Source organism: Chiloscyllium punctatum, chromosome 19, assembly GCF_047496795.1.
Source record: "Chiloscyllium punctatum isolate Juve2018m chromosome 19, sChiPun1.3, whole genome shotgun sequence".
In the NCBI taxonomy this organism is placed as follows: Eukaryota; Metazoa; Chordata; class Chondrichthyes; order Orectolobiformes; family Hemiscylliidae; genus Chiloscyllium; species Chiloscyllium punctatum.
The window spans coordinates 76,532,273-76,558,759 of record NC_092757.1 but is presented as its reverse complement, the minus strand read 5'-3'; the positions used below and the strand labels follow the sequence as shown (position 1 = coordinate 76,558,759).

Below are 26,487 nucleotides of genomic sequence, written 5' to 3'. Positions count from 1 at the left end.
GGGAGTCCAGAACTAGAGGGCATAGGTTTAGATTGAGAGGGGAAAGATATAAAAGAGACCTAAGGAGCATCCTTTTCACACAGAGGGTGGTACGTGTGTGGAATGAGCTGCCAGAGGCTGGTACAATTGCAACATTTAAGAGGCATTTGGATGGGTATATGAATAGGAAGGGTTTGGAGGGATATGGGCTGGGTGCTGGCAGGTGGAACTAGATTGGGTTGGGATATCTGGCCAGCATGGATGGGTTGGACCGAAGGGTCTGTTTTCATGCTGTACATCTTTATGACTCTAAGTACATTTTGAATTCTGGTATTTTTACAAAATTATTTGTGATAACATATCTAAATAGGACAGCAAAATCAGAGAAATTTAGCTGAACTAAGAGGAGTTTTTAGAATGCATCATTGAGAGTTTTCCAAACGTTCAAACTGTGTTCTATATTTGGACAGCTTAGCTTATTTTATCATTATTTTATGAAACAAACTTCTGTTTCAAAATCCTCAACCTTCTGTGTTTTTTTAATTCATTGATAGGACAGTGGCAGAATTGGCTGGCCCAACATTTTATTGTCCATCTCGAGTTCAATGCATCCTTACAGTGCAGAAAGATGCCATTCGGCCCATCAAATCTACGTTGACCTGCTGAACAGAATCCCACACCCATGACCGCACCTCAGGTTTTTGCCATGGCTAGCTTTCCTAACCTCTATGTCCCTACACTCTGGCCTATCCCACCCACTCTCAATGAAGCATTCTAAAAACTACTATAATGTTCAGCTAAATTTCCCTGATTTTGCTGTCCTATTTAGATATGTTGAATTCTTGGACTGCAGGGGAAAACAGGAGCACCCAGCAGAAACCCACACAGGTACTAGGAGAACTTGCCAACCCTACACAGTTACCCAAGGTTAGAATCAAATCTAGGTCCCTGGCACTGTGAGTTGCCCTTGAGAAAGTGATAGTGAGTTGTCTTCTTGAACTGCTACAATCCACGAGCTGTAAGTAGTCCCACAATGCTGTTAGGCAGAGAATTCCAGGATATTTACCCAGCACTACACTTCTAAATCAGGATGGATGAGTGAATCAGAGAGGAACTTCCAGGTGGTGGTGTTTTCACCTAGCTGGTAGTGGTCACGGGTTTGGTAGGTGCTATAGAGCCTTAGGGAATTTTTGAATGTGTCTTGTATGTGTACGTACTGCAGCTATGGAGCATCGGCAGGGAGGAAGTAAATGGTTATGGACATGGCACCAATTAAGTGGGCCGTTTTGATCTAGTTGGTGTCATGTTTCTTGAGAGTTGTTGTAGCTGCACTGTTCTAGGCAAGTGGGAAGTATTCCAACACATTCCTGGCTTGTGCCTTGAAATAGTGGACAGACTTTGGGGATTCAGTGATGGTAATGCCATTGGATGTCAATGCTGGAATTCTCCTTGTTGGAGATGGTCACTGCCTGGCACAGGTGTGCCACTTGTCGGCCCAAACCTGGACATTGTCCAAGTCTTTTTGCATTTAGTCACAGACTACTTCATCAGGGGGAATCGAAACATTGTGTGTTGCCTTATTTTCTTGCATTCAATATGGAGTAAAATTGGACGCTTTTTCACTCAAGTAAACCTTACAAGTGAAAAATTGTTAATAATACAAGAGGTACACAATGTCCATGAAATCATTCACAACATTAGTTCGCACCCTCAGCAGAGGAAGGAGGCTCATTTGAATTGGCTCACCTTTTCGGATGACCAAACAGGGAAGTAGAGGCAATCACCCACTTCTCTCCCAGTTGTAATAATATGTTGAAAAGCCAACACACAAATACAATCCCAAAGCAGCACATGATGCCAATTACAAAACGTTCCCTGCCATCCTGGCTTTTCTCTTCCCAATCAATCTCCAAACTTCTTCTCCAATGTTACCTCCAATTCCACACTAATAATTTTGTTAATCATCCCTTGTGCAAACGTTTTTCAAATACCTTCTAATGGCCCATAGACAATATTCCTTATCTATGATGTTTCTGACCACGTCAAAAAAAATTTAATTAGGTTAGTCAAACAAGACTTAACTCACACAAATACACAACTCTTCAATCAACTCAAGTTTGTTCCTGATAACAGATTTCAGCAACTTCCTGTAACTGATGCTAAGCTGACAAATCCTCTTAACTAACAGATTGTACAATCTAAGGTCTCATTTCCCAAACTGGAGAAGCTTTTAAAAAATTCAGACCATTAATCGCTGCAGTCTATTTAATCTTTTCTGAAAAATGCAACTCCAGTGGCAGTCAACAAGGGACATTCCAAATGCCCACCTTCTTACTCAACCAAGGATTCCCCAGCACTGTATTTGACAGGGCCTTCAATGGGTCCAACCCATCTCCCGCACTTCAGCTCTCATCCCCGCTCTTCCTTCCCACAACACCAATAGGGTCTCCCTTGTCCTCACCTACCATCCTACCAGTATCCACTTCCAGAGGATCAATCGCTGCCACCTCTGACACCTCCAGCAGGATGCCAGCACCAGACACACATTCCCCTCTCCACCCCTCCCTTGTCAGCATTCCACAAGGACCATTCCCTCCAGGGCACCCTGGTCCCAACTACCCCGCCCACAGCCCCATGGCACTTTCCCCTGCAACCGCAGAAGGTTTTACACCAGCCCATTTACCACCTCAGTATCCAAGGGCCCAAACATACCTTCCAGGTGAAGCAGCACTTTTCCTGCATTTCACTCAATCCACAATGTGGTCTCCTGTACATCGAGGAAATGAAGCATAGACTGGGTGACCGCGTTGCAGAATACCTACATTCTGCCCACAAAAAAGACCCTGACCTTCTAGTTGCCTGCCACTTTAACACACAACCCCCGTGTTTCCTGGCCAATATCTGCCTCAGGTTTGCTGCAGTGCTCCAGCTAGACTCAGTGCAAGCTGGAAGAACAGCACCTCATTTTCTGCTCGGGAACCCTACAGCCTTCTGGACTCAATATCAAGTTCAACAATTTTAGGACTTGAGCACCCTTCCCCACACTTTCCCCCAGTTGCACACACCAGGCCTTGGTATCACATGGTCTGCTGTTACACACAACCCATCATTAGCCAGTAATAGTCCCCATTAGCAGCTATTTATCCTCCTAAACTGGTCATTATCCACTCCTCTATCTGTCCAATTGTTTTTCTCTCCCATTCAGCTCAACCTTCACTTGTTGTTTACTGCTGATGCACACCCCAATCTTCTGCAGACAAACCAAGTTCTTCCTGGTTACCATCATGGTGGTCAGTGGTTAGCACTGCTGTCTCACAGTGCCAGGGTCCTAGGTTCGATTCCAGCCTTGGGTGACTGTCTGTGTGGAGCTTGCACATTCTCCCTGTGTCTGTGTGGATTTCCTCCGGGTGCTCCAGTTTCCTCCCACAGTCTAAAAATGTGCAGGTCAGGTGATTTGGCCATTCTAAACTGTCCGCAGTGTTAGGTGCATTAGTCAGAAGGTAATGGGTTGAGGTGGGTTACTCTTCGGAGGGTCGGTGTGGATTTGTTGGGCCGAAGGGCCTGTATCCACACTGTAGGGAATCTAATCTAAAACCAACAGTTCCGAAAAAGGGTCACTAGATCTGAAAGGCTAACTCTGATTTCTATGATGCTGCCAAACCTGTTAGGTATTTCCAGCAATTTCTGTTTTTGTTTCTGAGTTCCTACATCAATAGTCCATTTGTTGTTTTTCCTATTTTGGTTCTAGACTTGGATGAGAATGGTCGCATGTTGATGATGGAACATTACCTGCAATTGCCAAGCTTGGAAACAATAAACTCACATATGGAAATGCATTAACAATCATATAATTGAAGATGTTTCTTTTGGCAGAGCAAGAGGGAAGAGGCGCAGAGCTGAAAACTTGATTAACTTTCTCTCTGTCTCTGAAGAAAAAGCAGCCAACAGATTAAAAAGAAACATTAAAGGATTGAGAATTTACAGCATAACTCCAACATTTCCTTCTACTTATAGTCCAAGGCACCATCTCAGCAATCATAGTCTCAGGTTAAAACCGCCTGAATATTCTTTTATTTTCCTTTTGTATTGGACATAGCACCTTTTTAGCTTTGTAAGTGTATGTTTATGAGCATGTCTATGTGAGAGAGAGAGAGAGCGATCGAGAGAGAGATAGAGAGAGAGCGAGATAGAGATAGAGAGCGAGTGAGATAGAGACATAGAGAGCAAGATAGAGACATAAAGAGAGACATAGAGAGAGAAAGAGAGAGAGAGAGAGAGCCCAAATGACAGAGGCCATCGGCTTGATGTTATGTCTTTATTATTGTTGCAGGTTTAGCAGATACCAAAATTGTTCTTTCACTCAAGAAAACCTTGAAATTAGCTCCTTACTGCTACAGTAATTAGTTATCTACATTTTAATTGGACAGTGAGATAGCCTCATTCTAAAACGAACCTAAATTTTTATTTTTGCCAACAGGGAGGTTGTAAAGAGAGCAGCTGATTCACCCACTCTGTACCTGGTCACAACACATTCAAACAGATGTTAGCAGATAAAGGTGAAAAGAGCAAGCTTTCAATTTCATCTTCATTTTTTCAGGAAAATCAACACTAATTTTGATTCCCTCACCATTGTCTCAGCAGAAATTGACTCATTTAATCCAACCAGCATCTTTCCAGCATTACACATCATCCTAATTTACAAGGTCATCATTTGATATTCTTTTCCAGCAGAACCAGCCTATGTGTAACATTCAGTCGCAATACACACATTCTCATGGCTATCAATAGTGCCATTCACCTCCTGTATTAACGTCATCTCTCTCATAAAACCACAAAAACAGAAATTACTGGAGAAACTCAGCAGCTCTGGCAGCATCTGTGGAGAGAAAAAAGTAGAGTGAACATTCACAAGAAGGGTCACTGGACGCAAAATAATTACTATGCTTTCTCTCTACACACGCCGCCAGACCTGCTGAGTTTCTTTAGCAATTTCTGTTTTTGATTCCAAGCATCCACAGTTCTCTTTAGTTTATCTCTCATAAAACCTGCTAATTGCACAGAAACAACTTTAAGCTCCAAGGCAACCACGGAATTCTGCAACTCTTGTGCTGTTAAAACAAATCAGCTGCAAAGACCTTTAGGTGTAAGAGTGAAAAACTGCTATCGCAATCTTAACCGTTGACACAAAATTAATTCCATTCCTCAGCCCAACGGTTGTGTGAAGTCTTCAAAGGTGTCAGCACACTTTTTCCAAAATGTTAAAGATCTATAATGAGCAATCCATGAAAAAGTTATTTTCTCCAACTTTGAGTTTATGTGCAGAATTCCCCTCCCTTGGGCAAGTTGAGAAAGTTGGGAAAATATGGTGAGAATTAAAAACACAATCTAAACATTGAGAATCCTTTTTCATATTTTCTCCTTCAGTTTGAAATGGTGACTTCAGATTGTCGCCACTAAGCATTGGCCACAATACACTCGCATTCCAATAATAGTATAATCACATTATTTATGCACCACTTCCAATTCTTCTCTTCCTCAAAGATTCCAGATAACACAAGTTCCACAAGATGCAACTCACAGCAAGTACCTGAGGGCTGTGTCATTACTGACAGCCTGTCCTGTATATCATCCAATTGTGTTGCCACAATAATGTCCCTGTGTGATCAATGCCCACCATCCTCCACCATTAACCCACAGAAGCCAGCATCAGAAAACCATCCCAGTCTCACTACATCATTACACCTCCCCTCAGGGCAACTCACACACTAATTCAGATCTTCAACACTTTACTTTGGGACTCAGGGACACTATGCCTTGCCTACATTTGCCAGGTTGTTTTGTACACAAGGACGCATGCATACATCTCATTCGTCTACACCACCCTCATCCTATGGCTCTTAGCTTGCTTTCAGATTGCACATTTACCTCCTTGGAGACGGCCAGCCTTGCTATACTTCATAGCGCTTCCTTAGTGCAGGGGGAGAGGCAAGCAGCTTGACATGGTGGGGAGAACTGAACAGTCAAGGGGTGGACATGTTTCTGTAAAGGACGGTCTCACATCAACATCAAACCTGCAGCACATACAAACAGGCTACCTACTAAAAACACAGCATGTGCTTCAACCAGATGGTCAGATCTAAACTTCAAAGAGGTGCAGTCCTTAGATCAAAGCGGCGCTGCAGTCAGGCACAATGATACAGTCAGTCAAGGGTCACATCCAGTTCCAGTTCAGGGAATCGCTGGACAAGCAATCTGGGGACTACAGCTAACTCCACAGAGGGTACCAAGCAAAGATCAGGCTTGATGGGCCAGTTTGTCAAGCAATGAGAGACAGAGAGGGATTGGGTATGATGGAAGTGGAACGAAGAGCAGTTAGCGGTGATGCAGGAGCAGGAAAGATGCGAGGTGGCCCCAGTGAGTGAGCAGGAAGCACAGAAGGCAGAAGAAGTGAAACTGGTTTGTAGGTTGCACATGGAGGGTGGGGAATGAGAGCTGTTGAGTGGATGTGATACCCTCAATCCTGAGAGTTGTAATCCATGATCTTTATTGAGACATGTGTGCAGTGCCAGTGTTAGACTGGATGGTAGGTGGCACTGACTGTGTGAAATAGCAGAGAGAATGGGTAGCATTTACCCTCAAGGAACACAGCAGATCAGTGGCCTTCTTTCTGCACTGCTGGCCATTCCTTCTAACTCAGGGCACAGCACTGAACCTGGCCATTAGCTGGGTGAGGATGGCTGTGTCCATCACAGTCAGTAGGAGAAAGGACAATCCTCTCTCTTTACCAGCACCTCCATGTCCCTGTCTACAAAACAGAATGCCAGCATCTCTATCTGTGCCATAGTGGTCCCGTACCAGAGCTTGATGAGTAGATCCTGGCTCCCAGCCACTGAAGGGGGAGGTTTGCTTGGGCTCTAAACACAGCACCACGAGTGTCAACATTGCAATGTCCCAAGAACACTTTTTCTTCTCCTGCCATGCAATTCTACAAGAAGTGTGGCGAAGAGCCCAGAGTTATAACTAATTCAGTGAAAAGCAGAGTACTGCAAGAGAAAGGTTGCTGCAAGCTATGGCCGACATGAATCTCACTAGAAAAAAACCACAAATTGAAAATAAGAACATTGTAACCTATGTCCTCTTTTCTCCAATTACTGAAAGCTTTTGTCTAATCGATCATTCAACCTTCTCTCTACTACAACGAGCAATTAAATACTGCAGAATAATTCCTAATTATCAGAGCCTTGTGAAAAACAAGAGCTGAAGATCCTCACACAAACCCAAAGACCGATCATTGTGATACACTTATCACGATTCTGCTGAACTCAAAATATAATTATTGATCAAAGCTGAACGAGTGTGTGACAGCAGCACCATGTCAGGCACAACGTCATCCCAAAGCCAGTGAATTGCTGCTATCCAAAGAAAGGGCATGCCAATTGGGTAAGAATTCTGACTGCAGTTCTCATGTGAAAAGTGAGCACGTCTGCACCAAGTCCTGCTGTGCTCTTTTAACAAAGGCATTAACTCACTTAAAAATAACAGTGATCTTGCACAAATTAACACCAGCATTAAGTGTAAAATGGGGTTTGATTGCATCGAACTGTCAAGATCGCCAATCATACGTTTAACACATTTGTTCCAAATATGGATATCATCACAGTTTGTGCACCTGTGCTGAAATCACAGCTTTTTTCCTATTGTTACAACAGAAATCTTTGGTCTCATGAAGTCCTTTTATGAAAAAGACCTCTTTTGCGATGAGATTTATTGTAATCATCTGCTCATTGATGAAAGCTGCTTTTGAATCCCTGTAATTGCAGAAAAAGACTATGATTTGAGAGATATTCCTCAGAAACTGTTCAGAAATAGACACAGTGACCATCAGCTAAGGGGCAGACAATTTGTATATATCATCAAATTACACTGTACGTTTGAATTATGTTAGCCATGAGTCCTGACTGTTTATCAGAAACACACAGGTAAAGGTTGCAAGCTCCACACAATACAGTGGAGTTGTTCAATGACCTATCTGTAAGAATCCATTTAATGGTTGAGAAAATAACTGCATGGATACAATTCACAAGCAGGCAAAGTAGTACAAAGTATTTATAGCACAGAAGCAGGTCAAATGGCCCATGTTCCACACACGCCTCCACCCACTCTTCCTCACCTAACCCCATCACCATATCTATTCACCAGTACTCCTTTCGCTCTGAAAACAACAAATGCTGGAGATCACAGCAGGTCAGGTAGCATCGATGGATAGACAGCAAGCTATTGTTTCGAGTCCACAGTCACAGAGTCAGAGGTGTACAGCACGGTAACAGACAGTTTGGTCCAACTCGTCCATGCCAACCAGATAAGACCATAAGACCATAAGACATAGGAGTGGAAGTAAGGCCATTCGGCCCATCGAGTCCACTCCGCCATTCAATCATGGCTGATGCGCATTTCAGCTCCACTTGCCAGCATTCTCCCCGTAGCCCTTAATTCCTCTAGACAACAAGAACCTATCAATCTCGGCCTTGAAGACATTTAGCGTCCCGGCTTCCACTGCACTCCGTGGCAATGAATTCCACAGGCCCACCACTCTCTGGCTGAAGAAATGTCTCCGCATTTCCGTTCTGAAATGACCCCCTCTAATTCTAAGGCTGTGTCCACGGGTCCTAGTCTCCTCGCCTAACAGAAACAATTTTCTAGCATCCACCTTTTCAAAGCCATGTATTATTTTGTACGTCTCTATTAGATCTCCCCTTAATCTTCTAAACTCCAACGAATACAATCCCAGTATCCTCAGCCGTTCCTCATATGCTAGACCTGTCATTCCAGGGATCATCCGTGTGAATCTCCGCTGGACACGTTCCAGTGCCAGTATGTCCTTCCTGAGGTGTGGGGACCAAAACTGGACACAGTACTCCAAATGGGGCCTAACCAGAGCTTTATAAAGTCTTAGTAGTACATCTCTGCTTTTATATTCCAACCCTCTTGAGATAAGAGACAACATTGCATTCGCTTTCTTAATCACAGACTCAACCTGCATGTTTACCTTTAGAGAATCCTCGACTAGCACTCCCAGATCCCTTTGTGCTTTGGCTTTATTAAGTTTCTCACCATTTAGAAAGTAGTCCATTCCTATATTCTTTTTGCCAAAGTGCAAGACCTCGCACTTGCTCACGTTAAATTCCATCAGCCATTTCCTGGACCACTCTCCTAAATTAAACTAGCCCCATTTCCCCCTAAACTCTTCCTAATCATGTAACCATTCAGATGCCTTTGAAATGTTATAACTGTACCAGCCTTGACCACTTCCTCTGGCAACTCTTTCATGCACCGTCCCCTGTGTGAAAAGGTTGTCCCTTTCAAATTTTTCCCCTCTCAACCTAAGCCCATGTCGTCTAGTTCTGGACTCCCCAACCCAGGGAAAAGATGTTGTCTATTTTTTCTTTCCATGGCCCTCATGATTTTATAAACGTCCATATGGTCATCCCTCAGCCTCCGACGCTCCAGGGAAAACAGCCCCCCCACCTATTCAGCCTCTCCCTATAGCTCAAACCCTCCAACCTTGGCAACGGCCATGAAAATCTTTTCTGAACCCTTTCAAGTTTTACAACATCCTTCCTATAGCAGGGAGACCAGAATTGCACACAATATTCCAAAAGTGGCCTAACCCAATGTCTTGTACACCTGCAACATGATCTCCGTAGACGACTCTCTGAAGAAAAACTTCAGGCAGCATCTGTGGAGAGACAGCAAGCTAACATTTCAAATCTAGATTACTCTCTGATGAAGAATCATCTAGACTTGAAAGGTTAGTTTGCTCTCTCTCCATAGATGTTGCCTGGCCCGCTGTGAATTCCAGCATTTGCTGTTTTCAGTACAGATTACAACATTTGCAGTAATTTGCTCTTTTCTCTCCCATGTGTTTATCTACATTTTCCTGAAGTGCATGGATGTTATTCACCTGAAGGACTTCAAGTGGTCACAAGGCCAACATTCAGAGTGAAGAGGCTTCCTCTGAATTCCCTATCAAATTTATGGGTGCCCATTTTATACACACTCCCACATTAGCAACATCTTCTCCTCGACACCTTTTGTCAAATCCATCCATAAATTTGAGGAGCTCCATCAGTTCACCTCCAAATATTTCTTCAAGAGGTAAGAGCCTGAACTGTTCTATCTTTCTTGATCAGTACAACCTCTGCACTCAGGTATTCTTTTACAATACCATTTTTGTATCTTTTCCATGCCTCCATATCTTTTCTAGAACATGGAGGTCTCAAGTGTCCACTGTAGTCCATGTGTAGCCTTAACAATGTGATATACAAGTGTAACATAACCACTCTGCATCACCTGAGTCTATTCATCTTGGACTGAACCTCAGTGCTTTACTTGCTAGAACAATTTCTTGTTTTCCTTTTTGGTAACAGAGATATACAGATATCTCCTGCATTTCGAACATTTGCTTTATGCTAATTTGCTTTTTCGAAAGACCCGCTTTAGTACCTGTTTTTTTGCTAACTAAAAGAGGATTTTCACTTTTACAAAAAAGCGCGTGCAGTGAGAATGGCACCACCATTCCTGGGAATTACACTCAGCATCAAGCCACCATAGCTTTGAACTGTGTTTGTGAGCATCTGCGCTTTATCTCGATTTATTTTGTGCATCCATTAGCAAGATGTGTCCTAGGGTATCATAAAAGCCGAAGAGAGCTCGTACAGCTGTTACGCTGAGTATAAAACTGGATGTAATTAAGTGCTTCAATCACGGTCAACAAAATAAAAACATTGTGCATGTGTTGAACGTGCCTGCGTCCAACATTTGTACCATTTACACACAGACAGAAAGAATCTTGAAAGCTGCTGAAGTTACTATTGGTTCTGGTGGTAACAGAGTGATCTCTTTTAGTCAGCATCCAGCAATGGATAAAATGGAAAGTCTCTTGTTTGACTGGATTGATGGGTGTACAAAGCATGGTGTTCCATTAAGTTATCTGATTAGATTCCCTACAGTTTGCAAACAGGCCCTTCAGCCCAACAAATCCACACCAACCCTCCAAAGAGTAACCCACCCAGACCCATTTCCCTCCGACTAATGCTCCTTACACTCTGGGCAATTTAACATGGCCAATTCACCTGACCTGCACACCTTTGGACTGTGGGAGGAAACGGGAGCACCCAGAGGAAACTCGCGCAGACATGGGGAGAAGGTGCAATCTCCACACAGACAGTCACCCGAGGCTGGAGTCAAACCTGGGTCCCTGGTGCTGTGAGGCAGCAGTGCTAACCACTGAGCCACCGTACCGCCCTGTCTTATATTTAAGGAGAAACTGTCAGTCTTTTTGATAAACTGAAACAGAAAGCACTGGACGATGGTGATGAAAGTGTTTCGAAAGTGGAATTAAAAGGTAGTCATGGGTAGTTCGATTGATCTTTGAGACGAAGGCAGATTTACAGTTTAAAGGTTACTGGAGAGAGTGCTTCGATTGATACTGAAGCTGCCGAAAAGTTCTCAGAAGCACTGGAGAAAATAATTACAGAAGGTGGTTATTCGCATAAGCAAGTGTTTAAGTGTGACAAAGCTGGAATTTATTGCAAAAAAATGCTGAGCACGATATTTATTTCGATATAAGAAAAGCAGGCTAAGAGTCACAAGGCATCAAAGGACAGATTTACCCTAATGCCTATTATTAACGCCACTGGTGATGCTATCCTTAGGCCTCAATTAGTGTACCATTCAGAAAATCTGAGGGCACTTAAAGGTGTTGATAAGAATACACTTTCTGTTGTGTTTTGTTCACATCAAAGCGGTTGGAATACCCAAGTGATTTTTTCTGAGTACATGAGTGGATACATTAGTCCTTTTGTTGAAAAATACTGTAGTGAAAATAACCTCGATAATAGGTGTGTTGTGCTGAGTATGGCAGCAACATTTGTGTTGTATTATTACAGCCGAATACAGTGTCATTGCTGTAACTGTGTGACCAAGGCCTAATAGCCACAATTAAGACTTACTATACGCAAAATGTGATGCGTTTTATTGTAATTGCCTATAACAGATGGCAACTCTACAGCATCTTTGCGAGAGATCTGGAAACTGCTCTCGACAGGCTAAGTCTCAATGAGAAATGGCTTTTGGAGAAAACTGTGTCTCGAAGCAGTGAATGATTTTAAAGGCTTCGAACCAACAACAATAAATACAGCAATGGTGATTTTGGCTAAGGAGGCTGGGTTTGTGGAATTTGACAAAGATGATGTTGAAGAGGTTTTGGCATCCCATGACCAAGAACTGACAGATGAAGAGCTGATGCAATTGCAAAATGAAAGAATATGAATCAAAACCAAATGCAATAGCGAATGGCCCGAAAGTGGAACGTGAAGCACTTGTGTTGAGATTTTCACTACGATCGACAGTGCTGCAATGACTGCGGCAAAGTATGACTTTAATTTTGGAAGGGCATGTCGGTTTACAGCAGGTTCGCAGGATGTTTTGAGTGCCTACAGAGAACTGGATGAGAGAAAAATGCGTGAGGCTAAGCAGTCAAGCATACTGTTGTATTTCAAGCTTTCCACATCAGCTACAGCAGATGATGAACTTTGATCTTCGACATCGAGGCAGGCAGACATTGAAGAAAGTGTAGACATGTGACCTGCCTGTCCTGATGGATTCAGGCAACGATGAAATGTTAATAAATGACCCTCTTCCTCTCTCTCCTATACCCCAGTCTCCTGTACCTCCCCCCAACCCAACCTCTGACGGCATTTACTATATGTTAATTTTAGTTTAGGTTTTGTGTTTTTTTTTTGGGTCTGGGAACACAAATTTTTTTTCAATATAATTTAATGGTAATTGCCTCTTTGCTTTACACCATTTTGGCTTATGAACAGTTTCACAGGAATGCTCTTTCAGATAGCAGGGGACACCTGTAAGTAGACAATGTTGACAGACTACCCTAAGGATTCTGATACTCCTAAAAAGGAAATGATCAATATCAGCAAATGTGAGAAAGAAACAAATTTCACTGTTTGGTTTATTAATGCTGGAACCAACTGAACAGTCCAGCTAAAAACCGAATGCTTTGCCCAAGGCCAACCTTGCAACACAATGTTAACAGAAAAGATCTGGAGTTCATGAAAGAAAGCAATCATGCAAAGGAGTCTTCAGCCCAATAGGGTGAGCTTAAAAATATTTATTTAGCATTATTCAACACTGCAGAGCATCCCAAATTGCTTTACAGCCAATGAATTGCTTTACAGCCTGGTGTAAATCTCAGACCTGCTGCAGCCAATTTGCGCACACCAAGTTCCCCCAAACTGCAATGTGATAAAGACCAGATGATTCATTTTAGTGATTTCAGTTAAGAGATGAATATTGACCAAAAAACCCTTTCTTCTGCAAAACAGTGCAACTGGAACTTTTACATCAACATTTCTCACCTTTGGCAATGCAGCACTCCCTCAGCACTGCACTTTGTTTTTGGGTCTTTGCAGCTGGGACTTGACAACCTCTAACTCAGCAACGGAGTGCTACTAACTGAGGCATAGCTGACACAGCACAGTGCCACTGCTGAGGAGGAAACAGTCTGGGATAAAACGGGAACTTGACAATTCCCAAAATCAAGTCCTTCAATCGACTGAGTTACACAGGCATGACAAAAAAGTCATGTAAAAGGAAGCTCAGATGCAGAAAATAGACATGCAGCATTTATAAAATATTATACCTGAGAAAGATCATCCACTTCCAACTGGTGGTAATGAAAGTCACTGTGGCTTTCAAATTTTTGCTACAGGCACAACGGAGAAGTTTTATGAGTAGTGAAATATCTCCTGCCCTTTATCCCTGTACCCGTAATATCTTAAGCCTTCCTGTAATAGACCAATGATACCTCTCAAGTATGTGGGGATTAGGATAAAGTGATTTAATCTCATCAAGGATTGACAATTTAGTGCAATAGTCAGGGAGTGCTGCACGTTCAGAGGTGCCACTTTCAAATGTTGAATCAATACCTACCTACCCTCACATGGACGTGAAAGATGTCTTGACACTGTCTGTAAGAGTGGACAGGTTTGCCTTGCATTCAGGCCACTCAGCACATGTTATTTGATCAGTGATCACTCTGTTGTTTGCAAGATATTTAGCAGACAGTGTGGCTGTCACATTTTGCTCTGTATCACTATTTTTAAAAAGTAACTTTGGCTGTGAAGCCACTTAGGGCATTGTGAGTTAGAAAGTGTTTTGTAATACAACTTCTTTCGTTTAGTATGTACAGTGTGAATTTCCTCAGGATTATTCCCAACTGACCATTGCAATTGGCAGAGATCCTGGATCAACCGGGAATCTAGGTTTCCACCATTCTTTGGCAATGTTACAGCAGCCAAACAGGAAGAACCTGCAAAAAAATTCCAGATTATATCTTACCCTCCCTCTTCCCATTATGGTACTTCTTTACTCAATTTAGCAGATTGTTGCTGTGTTAGCGAAGATGTTATGTCATTTTATATTCTAGTCAATATTTACAATCATTTTTTTCATGTCCTCACATTGTCCATAATAGTATTCAATAAGAACTTGCATTTATATAGAGCACTTAATGCAGTAAGACGTTACAGAACATATCCATTAGAAAATATGACACTGTGGCACTTAAGGAGATATTAGGGCTAATGACCAAAAGCTTGGTTAAAGCGAGGTTTTAAGTAGCAACTTAAAGGAGGTAGGAATTAAAGTGGGGAGTTGGAGAGATTTATGAATAGAATTACACAACATTGGGTTGAGACAGCTGAACACACAGTCAGCAATGGTAGAGCAGTTTAAATCAGGGATGTTCAGGAGGCCAGAGGCATGTAAACATGTTGGAGGTTTGTAGGACACCAGAAAACAGCAGAGATAGAGAAAAGTGAACGAAGCTGAGTTAATGCTTAGTCATGTATTAATTTACATCAGGAATAATATGGCTCATGTGTGAATGGGCCTTCAAAGACCTAGGCAGAGTTTTGGATGACTGTAAGTTTGCGGAGAGTAGAACAAAAGATCATCGAGATAGTGCTGTAAATAGACAAATCTAAAATTGGTAATAGATATGGATGAGAGTTTCAGCAGCAGACAAGCTAGGGCCAAATCAGGTGTTACAAAAGGTGAAAATATACAATTTTAGCCATGACATGGATTTGAGTGGTCAGATATTCAGGCCCACATGACCCTTTATTTTTGAATTGTTGAGATGATTAAAGGGAACTCTATTTAATATGAACTATTAGGACAATCTAACAGCAGAGACTCAGAGATTTGTCCCAAAGGTTCAGCTGAGGTTAGTTAATAGCAACCATAAGTCTGAGACTGTTAGTTTATGCCCTGCCCCAGGTGCCCCAGGCCTTATCTGCACTATTAGAAATGGAATAAAAGACTGGAGTACAAGAACAAGGAAATCTTACAATTACATGGGGTTTGTAGACATCACAGGGAGACTGGTTAGCAAAGTTAGATCTCATGGAATACAGGGAGAACTAGCCAATTGAATACAGAACTGGCTTAAAGGTAAAAGACAGAGGGAGGTGGTGGAGGGTTGTTTTTCAGATTGGAGACCTGTAACCAATGGTGTGCCACAAGGATCAGTGCTGGGTCCACTCCTTTCAGTCATTTATATAAATGATTTGGATGTGAGCATAAGAGGTATAGTCAGTCAGTTTGCAGATGACACCTAAATTGGAGGTGTAGTGGACAGCAAAGAAGGTTACCTCAGATTATAAGGGGATCTTGATCAGATGGGCCAATGGGCTGAGAAGTGGCAGATGGAGTTTAAATTTAGATAACTGTGAGGTACTGCATTTTGGAAAAGCAAATCTTAGCAGAACTTATACCCTGAATGGTAAGATCCAGGGGAGTGTTGCTGAACAGAGATACCTTGGAGTGCAGGTTCATAGCTCCATGAAAGTGAAGTCACAGGTAGATAGGATAGTGAAGAAGGCGTTAGGAATGCTTTCCTTTATTGGCCAGAGTATTGAGTACAGGAGTTGGGAGGTCATGTTGTAGCTGTAAGGGACATTGGTTAGGCCACTTTTGGAATATTACGTGCAATTTTGGTCTCCTTTCTATCTGAAGGATGTTGTGAAACTTGAAAAGGTTCAGAAAAGACTTACAAGGATGTTGCCAGGGTTGGAGGATTTAAGCTGTCGAGGGGTTGAATAGGCTCGAGCTGTTTTCCTTGGAGTGTCGAAGGCTGAGGGGTGACCTTATAGAGGTTTATAAAATCATGAGGGGCATGGATAGGGCAAATAGACAAAGTCTTTTCCCTGGGGTGGGGGAGTTCAGAACTAGAGGGCATAGGTTTAGGGTGAGAGGGGAAAGATACAAAAGAGACCTAAGGGACAACTTTTTCACACAGAGGGTGGTGCATGTGTGCAATGGGCTGCCAGAAGTAGTGATGGAGGCTGGTATAATTGCAACATTTAAAAGGCATCTGGATGGGTATATGAATAGGAAAGGTTTGGAGGGATATGGGCTGGATGCAGGCAAGTGGGACAAGATTAGGTTGGGATATCTGGTCGGCATGGACGAGTTGGACTGAAGGGTCTGCTTCCATACTGTACATCTCTCTGACTCTATCTGAAATACTCAACGCAGTTCTGGTCTCCATAATCATGGAAGAATATACACACCTTGGAGACCGTACAGTAAGGTTCAGTAGATTAGACTTTTGACTGAAAGGGCTGACCTGAGATGAGAGGATGTTTACAGTTTTTGTCTCCTGACCATTGGAGGTTATACATGCAATATGAGGGTAGCAAAGGTTATTACACCGATTCCTGAAATGGCAGGTTTGTCGTACAAGAAGAGATTGTATTAACTGGGCTGGTATTTACTGGATTTTAGAAGACTGAGACGGGATGTCATTGATGCAAATAAAGTTTTAACAGGGCTGGACAAACAGGATACAGCACCAAGATTATCTTAGCCGAAGAGTCCAGAACAAGAGGGCCATGGTCTCAGGAACATGTAGTCAGCCATTTCAGATTGAGTTGAGAAGAAATGTCTTCATTCAGAGGGCAAGAACCTGTAGATTTCTCAACTACAGAAAGCTGTGGAGCCCAAGTCACTAAACACATTTAAGAAAGAAATAGTTGGATTTCTGGATGCAAAACGTTTCAAGGAGTACAGAGATAGAGAGAGAGAAAGTGTATGTTGTTGAGCCAAAGGATCAGCTATAATCAGTGGATATCAGAATGGGCATGATAGGCCGAATGGCCTACTCCTTCTTTTCTATGTTTCTAAATTGTGCCCCATAGCTTATTGAGTTCCGAAGACAGATACATCCAAGATTCTGAGGCGCTTGACAGGGTGGACACAGACACACACAAACGCTCTCTCTGCTGGCCCCTCACGATAAGGGGCCAATCATTTAGGTCTCAGATGACAAATGTGTTCACTTTGGGATCTGGAATCTTTGGAATTCTCTACCTCAGGGAATCAAGGGGTGTATGGGGAGGTGGCAAACAGGTTGGGGCAGATCAGCATGATATTGAATAGTGGAAATAATTTTGACAATCCTACTCCTATGGATGAGACAATGACACCTAGACCTTGTCGTTATTGTGGTTCTGTTCGCCGAGCTGGGAATTTGTGTTGCAGATGTTTCGTCCCCTGTCTAGGTGACATCCTCAGTGCTTGGGAGTCTCCTTTGAAGCGTTTCTGTGATGTTTCGTCCAGCATTTATAATGGTTTGTACCTGCCACTTCCAGTTGTCAGTTCCAGCTGTCAGTTCCAGCTGTCCGCTGCAGTGGCCAGTATATTGGCTCCAGGTCGATGTGCTTGTTGATTGAATCAGTGGATGAATGCCATGCCTCTAGGAATTCCCTGGCTGTTCTCTGTTTGGCTTGTCCGATAATAGTAGTGTTGTCCCAGTCGAACTCATGTTGCTTGTCATCTGCGTGTGTGGCTACTAAGGATAGCTAGCCGTGTCGTTTCGTGGCTAGTTGACGTTCATGGATGCAGATCGTTAGCTATCTTCCTGTTTGTCCTATGTAGTGTTTTGTGCAGTCCTTGCATGGGATTTTGTACACTATATTGGTTTTGCTCATGCTGGGTATCGGGTCCTTCGTCCTGGTGAGTTGTTGTCTGAGAGTGGCTGTTGGTTTGTGTGCTGTTATGAGTCCTAATTGTCGCAGTAGTCTGGCAGTCAGTTCAGAAATGTTTTTGATATATGGTAGTGTGGCTAGTCCTTTGGGTTGTGGCATGTCCTCATTCCGTTGTCTTTCCCTTCGGCATCTGTTGATGAAATTGTGGGGGTATCCGTTTTTGGCGAATACATTGTATAGGTGTTCTTCTTCCTCTTTTTGCAGTTCTGGTGTACTGCAGTGTGTTGTGGCCCTTTTGAACAGTGTCTTGATGCAACTTCTTTTGTGTGTGTTGGGGTGGTTGCTTTCGTAGTTTAGGACTTGGTCTGTGTGTGTGGCTTTCCTGTAAACCTTTGTGGTGAATTCTCCGTTCGGTGTTCTCCCAAACGTTGAACCTTTGTCTGTTCCAGTGATTTAAGTATTAAAAATCTACACCTTTATTCAAAAGAACCTCTGAATCAACTTCCAAAATAACACTGAAAGATCATTGAGCTGAAGCAATTGTTAACTTTGCCGCAGTCCACAGACACTGACTGAACTTTTTAAAAAATTCAGTAACAGGATGAGGGCCTTGCCGGACCAGCGTTTATTGCCCGTCCCTAATTGTTCAGAGGGCAGTTAAGAGTCAACACATTGCTGTCAGTCTGGAGTCATATGTAAACAAAGCCAGGTTAGGAATATTGGATTTCCTCCCTAAAACACATTAGTGAACCAGGGGATGAGTTTTTCCTGACAATCAGCAATGGCTTCACAGTCATCATTACCAGATTATTGATTGCACATTCCAACATCTGCCAAGGTGGGCTTTGGCCTGGGCCTCTGGATAATAGCACTGGGCCATTGCCTCCCCGTGAGTATTTTCTTCATTTTCTGTTTACACACCATTTGTTTGCTTTCCAAAAATAACAACTGGTAATTCGTCTCATTGCTGTTGGTGACAAGTTGCAGTGTGCAAAATGGCTGCTGTGACTGTGCCATTACAACAACTACATCCCATCGTCAAAACCACATGCACAAAACGTGGATCTGTGTGTGTGAGTAAGACAGGGTTTGAGGCTGACTCTTTCCCCCCAGCTCAAGCAGCTTTGAGCAACACAACTTTAGACAATGGTACATGGAAAACATTCCGGAGACGCTGATCTTACAAATCTCTGTTCAACCAGGCACTTCTTCCAAAAGGGTCGCCTCATTTCACCGTCAGAAGGGGGTCAGGTTTAGACCCTTGACCTTGACGGGACGGGTTGAAAAACAACTTCACAAATTACAAGTTAGGCTCAAACATCAATCACCACTGGGCTGGATCACACCGTTACACAGTGGGGATGGTGAATACAGTTTATCATCACTTTCTAGTTAAATTCACTTCAAGCAATTTAATTGGGAATCCGTTGTATTCTCCTCTTTTAAAATAACAAAATCCTGAACAAAATATTGAGTGAATTCCACATAAAAAAAACTCAAAGAGGTTATGCGATGACTTGTACAGCAGAGAATGGTTCCTGTGACAAATTTCGCGTCAGTAGCCATTCTGCTGTCACTTCAGGCTAGTTGAGATTTTTTTTTGTTTTCCTTTTAATGAAGCGTGCGTGGAGTTTGGGAATAGAAGCAGCCACCTGTATTTATTCCTAAGGTAGGGTGGGGTAAGTATTTGAATCCATTGAGAGAGACAGAGAGAGAGAGAGAGAGAGAGAAAGGGGGTGGGGGAGGGAAGGAGGGAGTGCTGTCCCGTTCACCCCAGAGTTGACACAGTTGCTGTTCACAGAGACTGACAGCTGGCTGCTGACTGACTCGTTGTCTGGTCTATTGCTGAAAAATGAACAAAACAGCGACACACACCATCAGAGCAATACAGGGGTGACAAATGGGAAAAAGCCCCCGAAACAGGAGGGGCTCCGGGTTCGGGTTCCTGGCGGTGGGAGTCAATTAACTCCATTCAGCAGCAACAAAAATCATTTGGAACGACTCGCCCATATCACTTCGGGTAAAAGCGCCGCGTCCCCCTCAGTCAGCCTCGGGAGAAGTCAGTTTCCAAATATAGAGAAAAAAAACACACTCCTGTAATCGCAGAGATCCGGAACAACGGTTCACGTTACAAGAGGGAAAGCACACGGCATTTGGTGTCTGAGATTTAAAAACCATCCTTAAATTGGCAGGTTTAGTTCGATCTTTGCCTGAATAGAATTGAATAGGGTGAGATATGGACGTGTGCTACGAGGTCACTGCAGGAGGATTGAGTACCAAGGGATGGTGGAGGGGGGAAGAGATATTAAAACGGGGGGGGGGGGGGGGGGTTGTAAAATAGAGATTGCACTTACCAAAGTGAGAGGGAGAAGTAGCGCTCCGTAGAAATGTAAGAAAGGGTTTGGTCCAGGAACTGTACCCAGCCGCAGAGTGGAGACAGCGGACGGAAAGTGACGAAGGGTCTCGGCTGACAGGAGCCGGAGAGTAAAATATGCAGAGGGCGTGAGGGAGCCAAGTGGTGTGTGAGTGAGACAGACAGACAGAGAGAGCTAACCGAGCTAGAAGGAGGCAGAACAACTGATTCAAATCCTATCGCACCAGGTTAAACATACCCATAATTAAACAAAGGGACTTCTGTCCCAAACAAACCAGAAACTCCCCCTCCCCAATATGGGTTTGACATAATCGGGGAGGGGAACAGGAAAGTCGGCGAAGCTGAATATTTCCAGTAATACTGCGCAGATTCTCAGACGAAAGGCTGACACTTGCCTTTCAATTTAATTCAAATTTAGGAAGTCAGGTGCCTTCAGCATTCTCAATCAGGCAGCTGTCACTCAGACCGGCAATGTTTACTTTAAAAGAAAAAAGAAACAACCAAATTAAAGGCAGGACGTTTGAAAGTGCAAAGTCATTGTATGGAGGGGCGTGCGAGAAGGGATCTCTGTGGCTGGGTCTGAAACACTGATAAAGGGGTGAGTTTGGAGCTGTCTCTGTTTGGGGAGCGATAAGGAGAAAGTAGGTTTTCGGTGTTTCACCTTCATTTTGAACACTGTTGTCAAGGAATGCACAATGCAGTAACTCTCCCCACTCTATTGTGTTCCTGTTGTTACAGGGAGAAGGTGGGAGCTGCTCAGGGCGTTCCAAATTTAATTCATTTCAAAAATTCGAAGCCTTCGGACTAGCTAGATTTAAAAAAAATACTATGAATCATAAAATAGAAGCCAGCAAATTCCAGTTCAAATAACCTATGCTTAAAATAAGGTCCAGAACATGGAATTGTCAGTTTCCCCACTTAGATTTTTTTAGATTAGATTCCCCACAGAGTGGAAACAGGCCCTTCGGCCCAACAAGTCCACACCGACCATCTGAAGAGTAACCCACCCAGACCCATTTCCCTCTGACTAATGCAGCAAACACTATGGGCAGTTTAGCATGGCCAATTCACCTAACCTGGACATCTTTGGATTGTGGGAGGAAACCAGAGCACCTGGAGGAAACCCACGCAAACACGGGGAGAATGTACAAACTCCACACAGACAGTCGCGCAAAGCTGGAATGGAACCTGTGACCCTGGTGCTGTGAAGCAGCAGTGCTGATCATTGTGCCACCCAAGAAATTGAACCTGACATGATCTGAACATGCAACCTTCTGATCGGGAGTCAGACACAAGAAAATTAAAGTTATCCATCCCCACAAGCTATGATCAGAAGAGAAGTTGAGTATTAGCATTGATCTCCTCAAATGGTGGCGCAGACATTTCAACTCCCTCATCCACTCGAGAACATGCAGGTCCTGGGCCTTCTCCACCACCACTCCCTCACCACCCAACGCCTGGAGGAAGAACGCCTCATCTTCTGCCTCGGAACACTTCAACACTGGACATCAATGTGGACTTCACCAGTTTGCTCATTTCCCCTCCCTCATCTTGCCCCAGTTCCAACCTTCCAGCTCAGCAATGCCCTCATGACCTATCCCACCTGTCAATCTTCCTTCCCACCTATCGGCTCCACCCTCCTCTCCAACCTACCACCATTAGCCCCACCTATTGCAATCTCAGGTATCTTCCCCTCAGCCCCACCCCCTCCCATTTACCTCTCCACCCCAAGGCTCCCAGCCTCACTCCTGATGAAGGGCTTTTGCCCAAAACATGGATTTTCCTGTTCTTGGATGCTGCCTGACCTGCTGTGTTTTTCCAGCACCACTCTAATCTTGACTCTAATCTCCAGCATCTGCAGTACCCACTTTCACCTAGACTCCTCTTTGCTCCAACTCTTGTGGTCTTTCATCTTCTTTGTAAATATTCTTCCTCTACACCTTCTGGCAAGGATGTGGAATTAATATTTTTTTCCCACCAGAGCTGTCAAACTTCCATTTTGTGGGACTAACTGATTCCACCCAGTGTCACCAATTGTCAGGATGAAGAATTCCCCCAGTATGCACCAGTAATGGGCACCATGTCCACATTAGAATTGCCAACCCTGTTTGGGTCTATTCATATCTCAAACCAACCAGTTCACACATTCTTCCATCGGGTCGACTGTGCCAAAGCAGTCTAAAGGAGATCTATTATTCAATTAGAAACATTTTCACTGTTGATGAAACATCCCTTTATGACTATCTCTGACATTTCCTTCTGTCTGGCCATTGAGGTTTCTCTTCCCCAGTACATAGGGCTGCCATCCTTCAGGCCCAACCTATCCCCTGGTGGCAGATTATGGACTATCCACCCATTACCGACAGATCAGGAGAGCTCTCCTTAGCTTTCACACACAGCCCATCTCCATATCCATAAAATGAATTAAACATCTGTCATCTTTTATATATTCCAAACATTAAACGATCAAACAAATTAGGAACAGGAATAGTCTATTTGGTTTCTTAAGCCTGCTTGGCCAATCAAACAGGATCATGGCTGATCTTATTACAGCCTCACCAAATATTCCCCAATAATGATTGACTCCCTCATTAGGAATCTGTCTCTCTGTGCCTTAAAAATATTCAATCCTCCTGCCTCCACCATTCACTTGGGAAGGGTTCCAACTCAATTCAGCCTTTCAAAGGAAACAGTATCTTCTCCATTCTAAATGGGTGACCCCTTATTTTAAAACTGCCTAAATGACACACATCCTTTTGAAATGTCACATCAAGTGGTAAAGGGAAATTAAATCATAACTTTAAAAAGACTAACCAATCACCTAAAAGTCCAAATGACCAGCTAAGTATCACAACCAGGCTCCAATCCATGGGATAACACACAATGTACCACAAAGTTTTTTGCAGGCTTACCTAATTAGTCAGAGAGTGAGTGGTGTGATGCTGAACCGGACAGATTTGATCTGTCATGAATTTGATTTTGATCAGAACAGTCATGAAAATTCTGCAGTTGGATTAGGCCAAAGCTTGGGAAAGAAAAAAAAATCTCATATTTTGGAAAGCTATTCAGTGAACACAATTGTAACCTGTACATGGTGTAAATGCCAGTGAAGTGCGGGATTGGGTTTTATTTCAAGCCAAAACAGATTCATACCTGCTATTACCACTAGGGTAGACAGGTTTACATTTTTGCGAAAATCTGTTGGGCATGGGTGTGGGAGTATGGAAGGAAACAAAAGAAGTAAGAAAGACTTGCAATTACACTGCACTTTTCATGGTACAGGGACATCCCAAAGTGTTTTGGAGAGCATGGGGTGTTTTTGAAGGAGCTTTGATGAATTTCTGCAGTGCATCTTGTAGATGGTTCTATTGCTACAGTGTTGGAGGGATTGATTGTTTGTTGAAATATTGCCAATCAAGCGGGCTGCTTTTTCCTGAGTGGTGTCAAGCTTCTTGAGTGTTATTGGAGCTCTACCATCAGGTAAGTCACTAGTATTCCATCACACTTCTCACTTGTGCCTTGCAGATGATTGTCAGACTTCAGGGAAAGGAATTATTTACTGTAGGATTCCATAGCCTATGGCCTGCTCTTGTGGTCACTGTATTTACCTGGATAATTCAGTTCAGTTTCTGGTCAATGGTAACCATCAAGATGTTGATTAATGGGTAAGTTGAATGGTAAAGCCTTCGTATGTCACAAATGATGGCTAGATAATCTCATTGGAGATTGTCATTTCCTGGGCAATTCTGTGGTTACTTGCCACTTGTCATCTCAAGACTGAATATTGTCCAGGTCTTGCTACATTTGAACAGGGATGCCACACTTGGTTAAATGCTTTGACAAAGGGTCAGTTAGACTCGAAACGTCAGCTCTTTTCTCTCCTTATAGATGCTGCCAGACCTGCTTAGATTTTTCAGCATTTTCTCTTTTTCTCACCTTCTTGCTGTCATGGACAGTCACTCTCACCCTACCTCTGCAGTTCAGCTCAATTTTTCCATGGCTGAACGAAGGCTGTAATGAGGCCTTGAACTGAGTGGCCCTGGTGGCACCCAGACTGTGTCAGTGAGTGAGCTATTGCTCAGCAAATGCTGCTTGTTGGCATCTTCGATCACTTTACTGGTGATGGAGAGTAGATTGGTTGCAATAGTTGAATTTGCCCTGTTTTTGTGTCCAGGGCATACCTGGGCAAGTTTCCACATTGTCAGTAATTGCCTGCATTGTAGTTGTACTTGGTTAAGAGTTATATTTGGAACAGCTTGGTTAAAAGTATGGTAAGTTCTGGAGTATAAATCTTTCGTACTATTGCCAGAATGTTGTCAGGGCACATGGCTTTTGCAGTATCAAATGTTTAATACAGTTTCTTGATATCACATGGAATGAATCAGATTGGATGAAAACTGACATCTGTAGATGGTACACACTGCTGTGACTGCATGATGGTGGTCAACGAGGTGAGTGTTGAAGAGAATGGATGATCTGGTAATCAAACTGATTGCTTTTCTTTCCTGTAACGTTGAGCTTCTTGAGGATTATTGGAGCTTTATCCATCCAAACAAGTGCAGAGTATTCCATTACATTCCTAACTTTTGGCTTGTAGGTAGTGGGCATGTTTTGGGGAGTCAGGAAGTGAGTCACTCACTGTAGGATTCTTAACCTTTAAAAGCTGTGGTTGCCAGTGTTTATACACCTCAGCCAGTTCAGGGCAATGATAACCCTGAGGATGATGTTAATGGAGGATTCAATGATGGTCATACCAGTGAATGTGAAGAGGAGGTATTTAGATTCTGTGTTCTTGGAGATGGTTATTGCCTGGCACTTTTGTGATGTGAATATAACTTGCCACTTATCATTCCAAGGTTCTCCTCGGCAGGGAATTGAAACCCGGTCTCATGAGTGACAGGTGGGGATACTAACCACTATGCTACTCCTCACTTGTGCCTACTTGTCATTCCAAGCCAGAACATTGTCCAGGTCTTGCCACATTTGGATATAGAGAGTGGAGGAGTCACGAATTGTGCTGAACATCGTTCAATCATCATCACTTCTGACTTTATGGTAGAGGGAACGACATTGATGAAGCAGCTGAAAATGGTTGAGCCTCAGGCACTGCCCTGAGGAACACTTAGAGTCATAGAGTCATAGAGATGTACAGCATGGAAACAGACCCTTCAGTCCAACCTGTCCATGCCGACCAGGTATCCTAACCCAATCTATTCTCACCTGCCAGCACCCGGTCCATATCCCTCCAAACCCTTCCTATTCATGTACCCATCCAAGTGCCTCTTAAATGTTGTAATTGTACCAGCCTCCACCACTACCTCTGGCAGCTCATTCCGTACACGTACCACCCGCTGCGTGAAAACATTGGTCCTTAGGTGTCTTTTATATCTTTCCCCTCTCACCCTAAACCTATGTCCTCTAGTTCTGGACTCCCTAACACCAGGGAAAAGACTTTGCCTATTTACCCTATCCATGCCCCTCATAATTTTTTAAACCTCTATAAGGTCACCCCTCAGCTTCCAATGCTCCAGGGAAAACAGCCCCAGTCTGTTCAGCCTCTCCCTATAGCTCAAATCATCCAACCCTGGCAACATCCTTGTAAATCTTTTCTGAACCTTTTCAAGTTTCACAACATCTGTCCGATAGGAAGGAGACCAGAATTGCACGCAATATTCCAACAGTGGCCTAACCAATGTCCTGTACAGCTGCAACATGACCCCCCAACTCCTGTACTCAATACTCTGACCAAGAAAGGAAAGCATACCAACGCCTTCTTCACTATCCTATCTACCTTCAATTCCACTTTCAAGGAGCTATGAACCTGCACTCCAAGGTCTCTTTGTTCAGCAACACTCCCCAGGACCTTACCATTAAGTGTATAAGTCCTGCTAAGATTTGCTTTCCCAAAATCAGCACCTCTCATTTACCAGAATTAAACTCCATCTGCCACTTCTCAGCCCATTGGCCCATCTGGTCCAGATCCTGTTGTAATCTGAGGTAACCCTCTTCGCTGTCCACTACACCTCCAATTTTGGTGTCATCTGCAAACTTACTCAGTGTACCTCT

The 26,487-nt window shown here is 43.3% G+C and overlaps 1 protein-coding gene across 4 annotated transcripts in view; it reads right to left on the bottom strand.

Annotated features, from left to right (window-relative positions):
* Window positions 1-20,545, bottom strand: part of LOC140491492 (coronin-6-like) — a 253,791-nt gene extending 233,246 nt beyond the window's left edge. For 2 of the 4 annotated variants that reach the window (XM_072589736.1, XM_072589738.1), the window contains exon 1: window positions 20,402-20,492. The gene's annotated coding sequence lies outside the window, so the exon portion shown is untranslated. Of the gene's footprint in view, window positions 1-20,401 lie in introns of all 4 variants that reach the window. The other 2 variants (XM_072589739.1, XM_072589740.1) reach the window with 2 other exon arrangements.
* Between the last annotated feature and the right edge of the window lie 5,942 nt (window positions 20,546-26,487).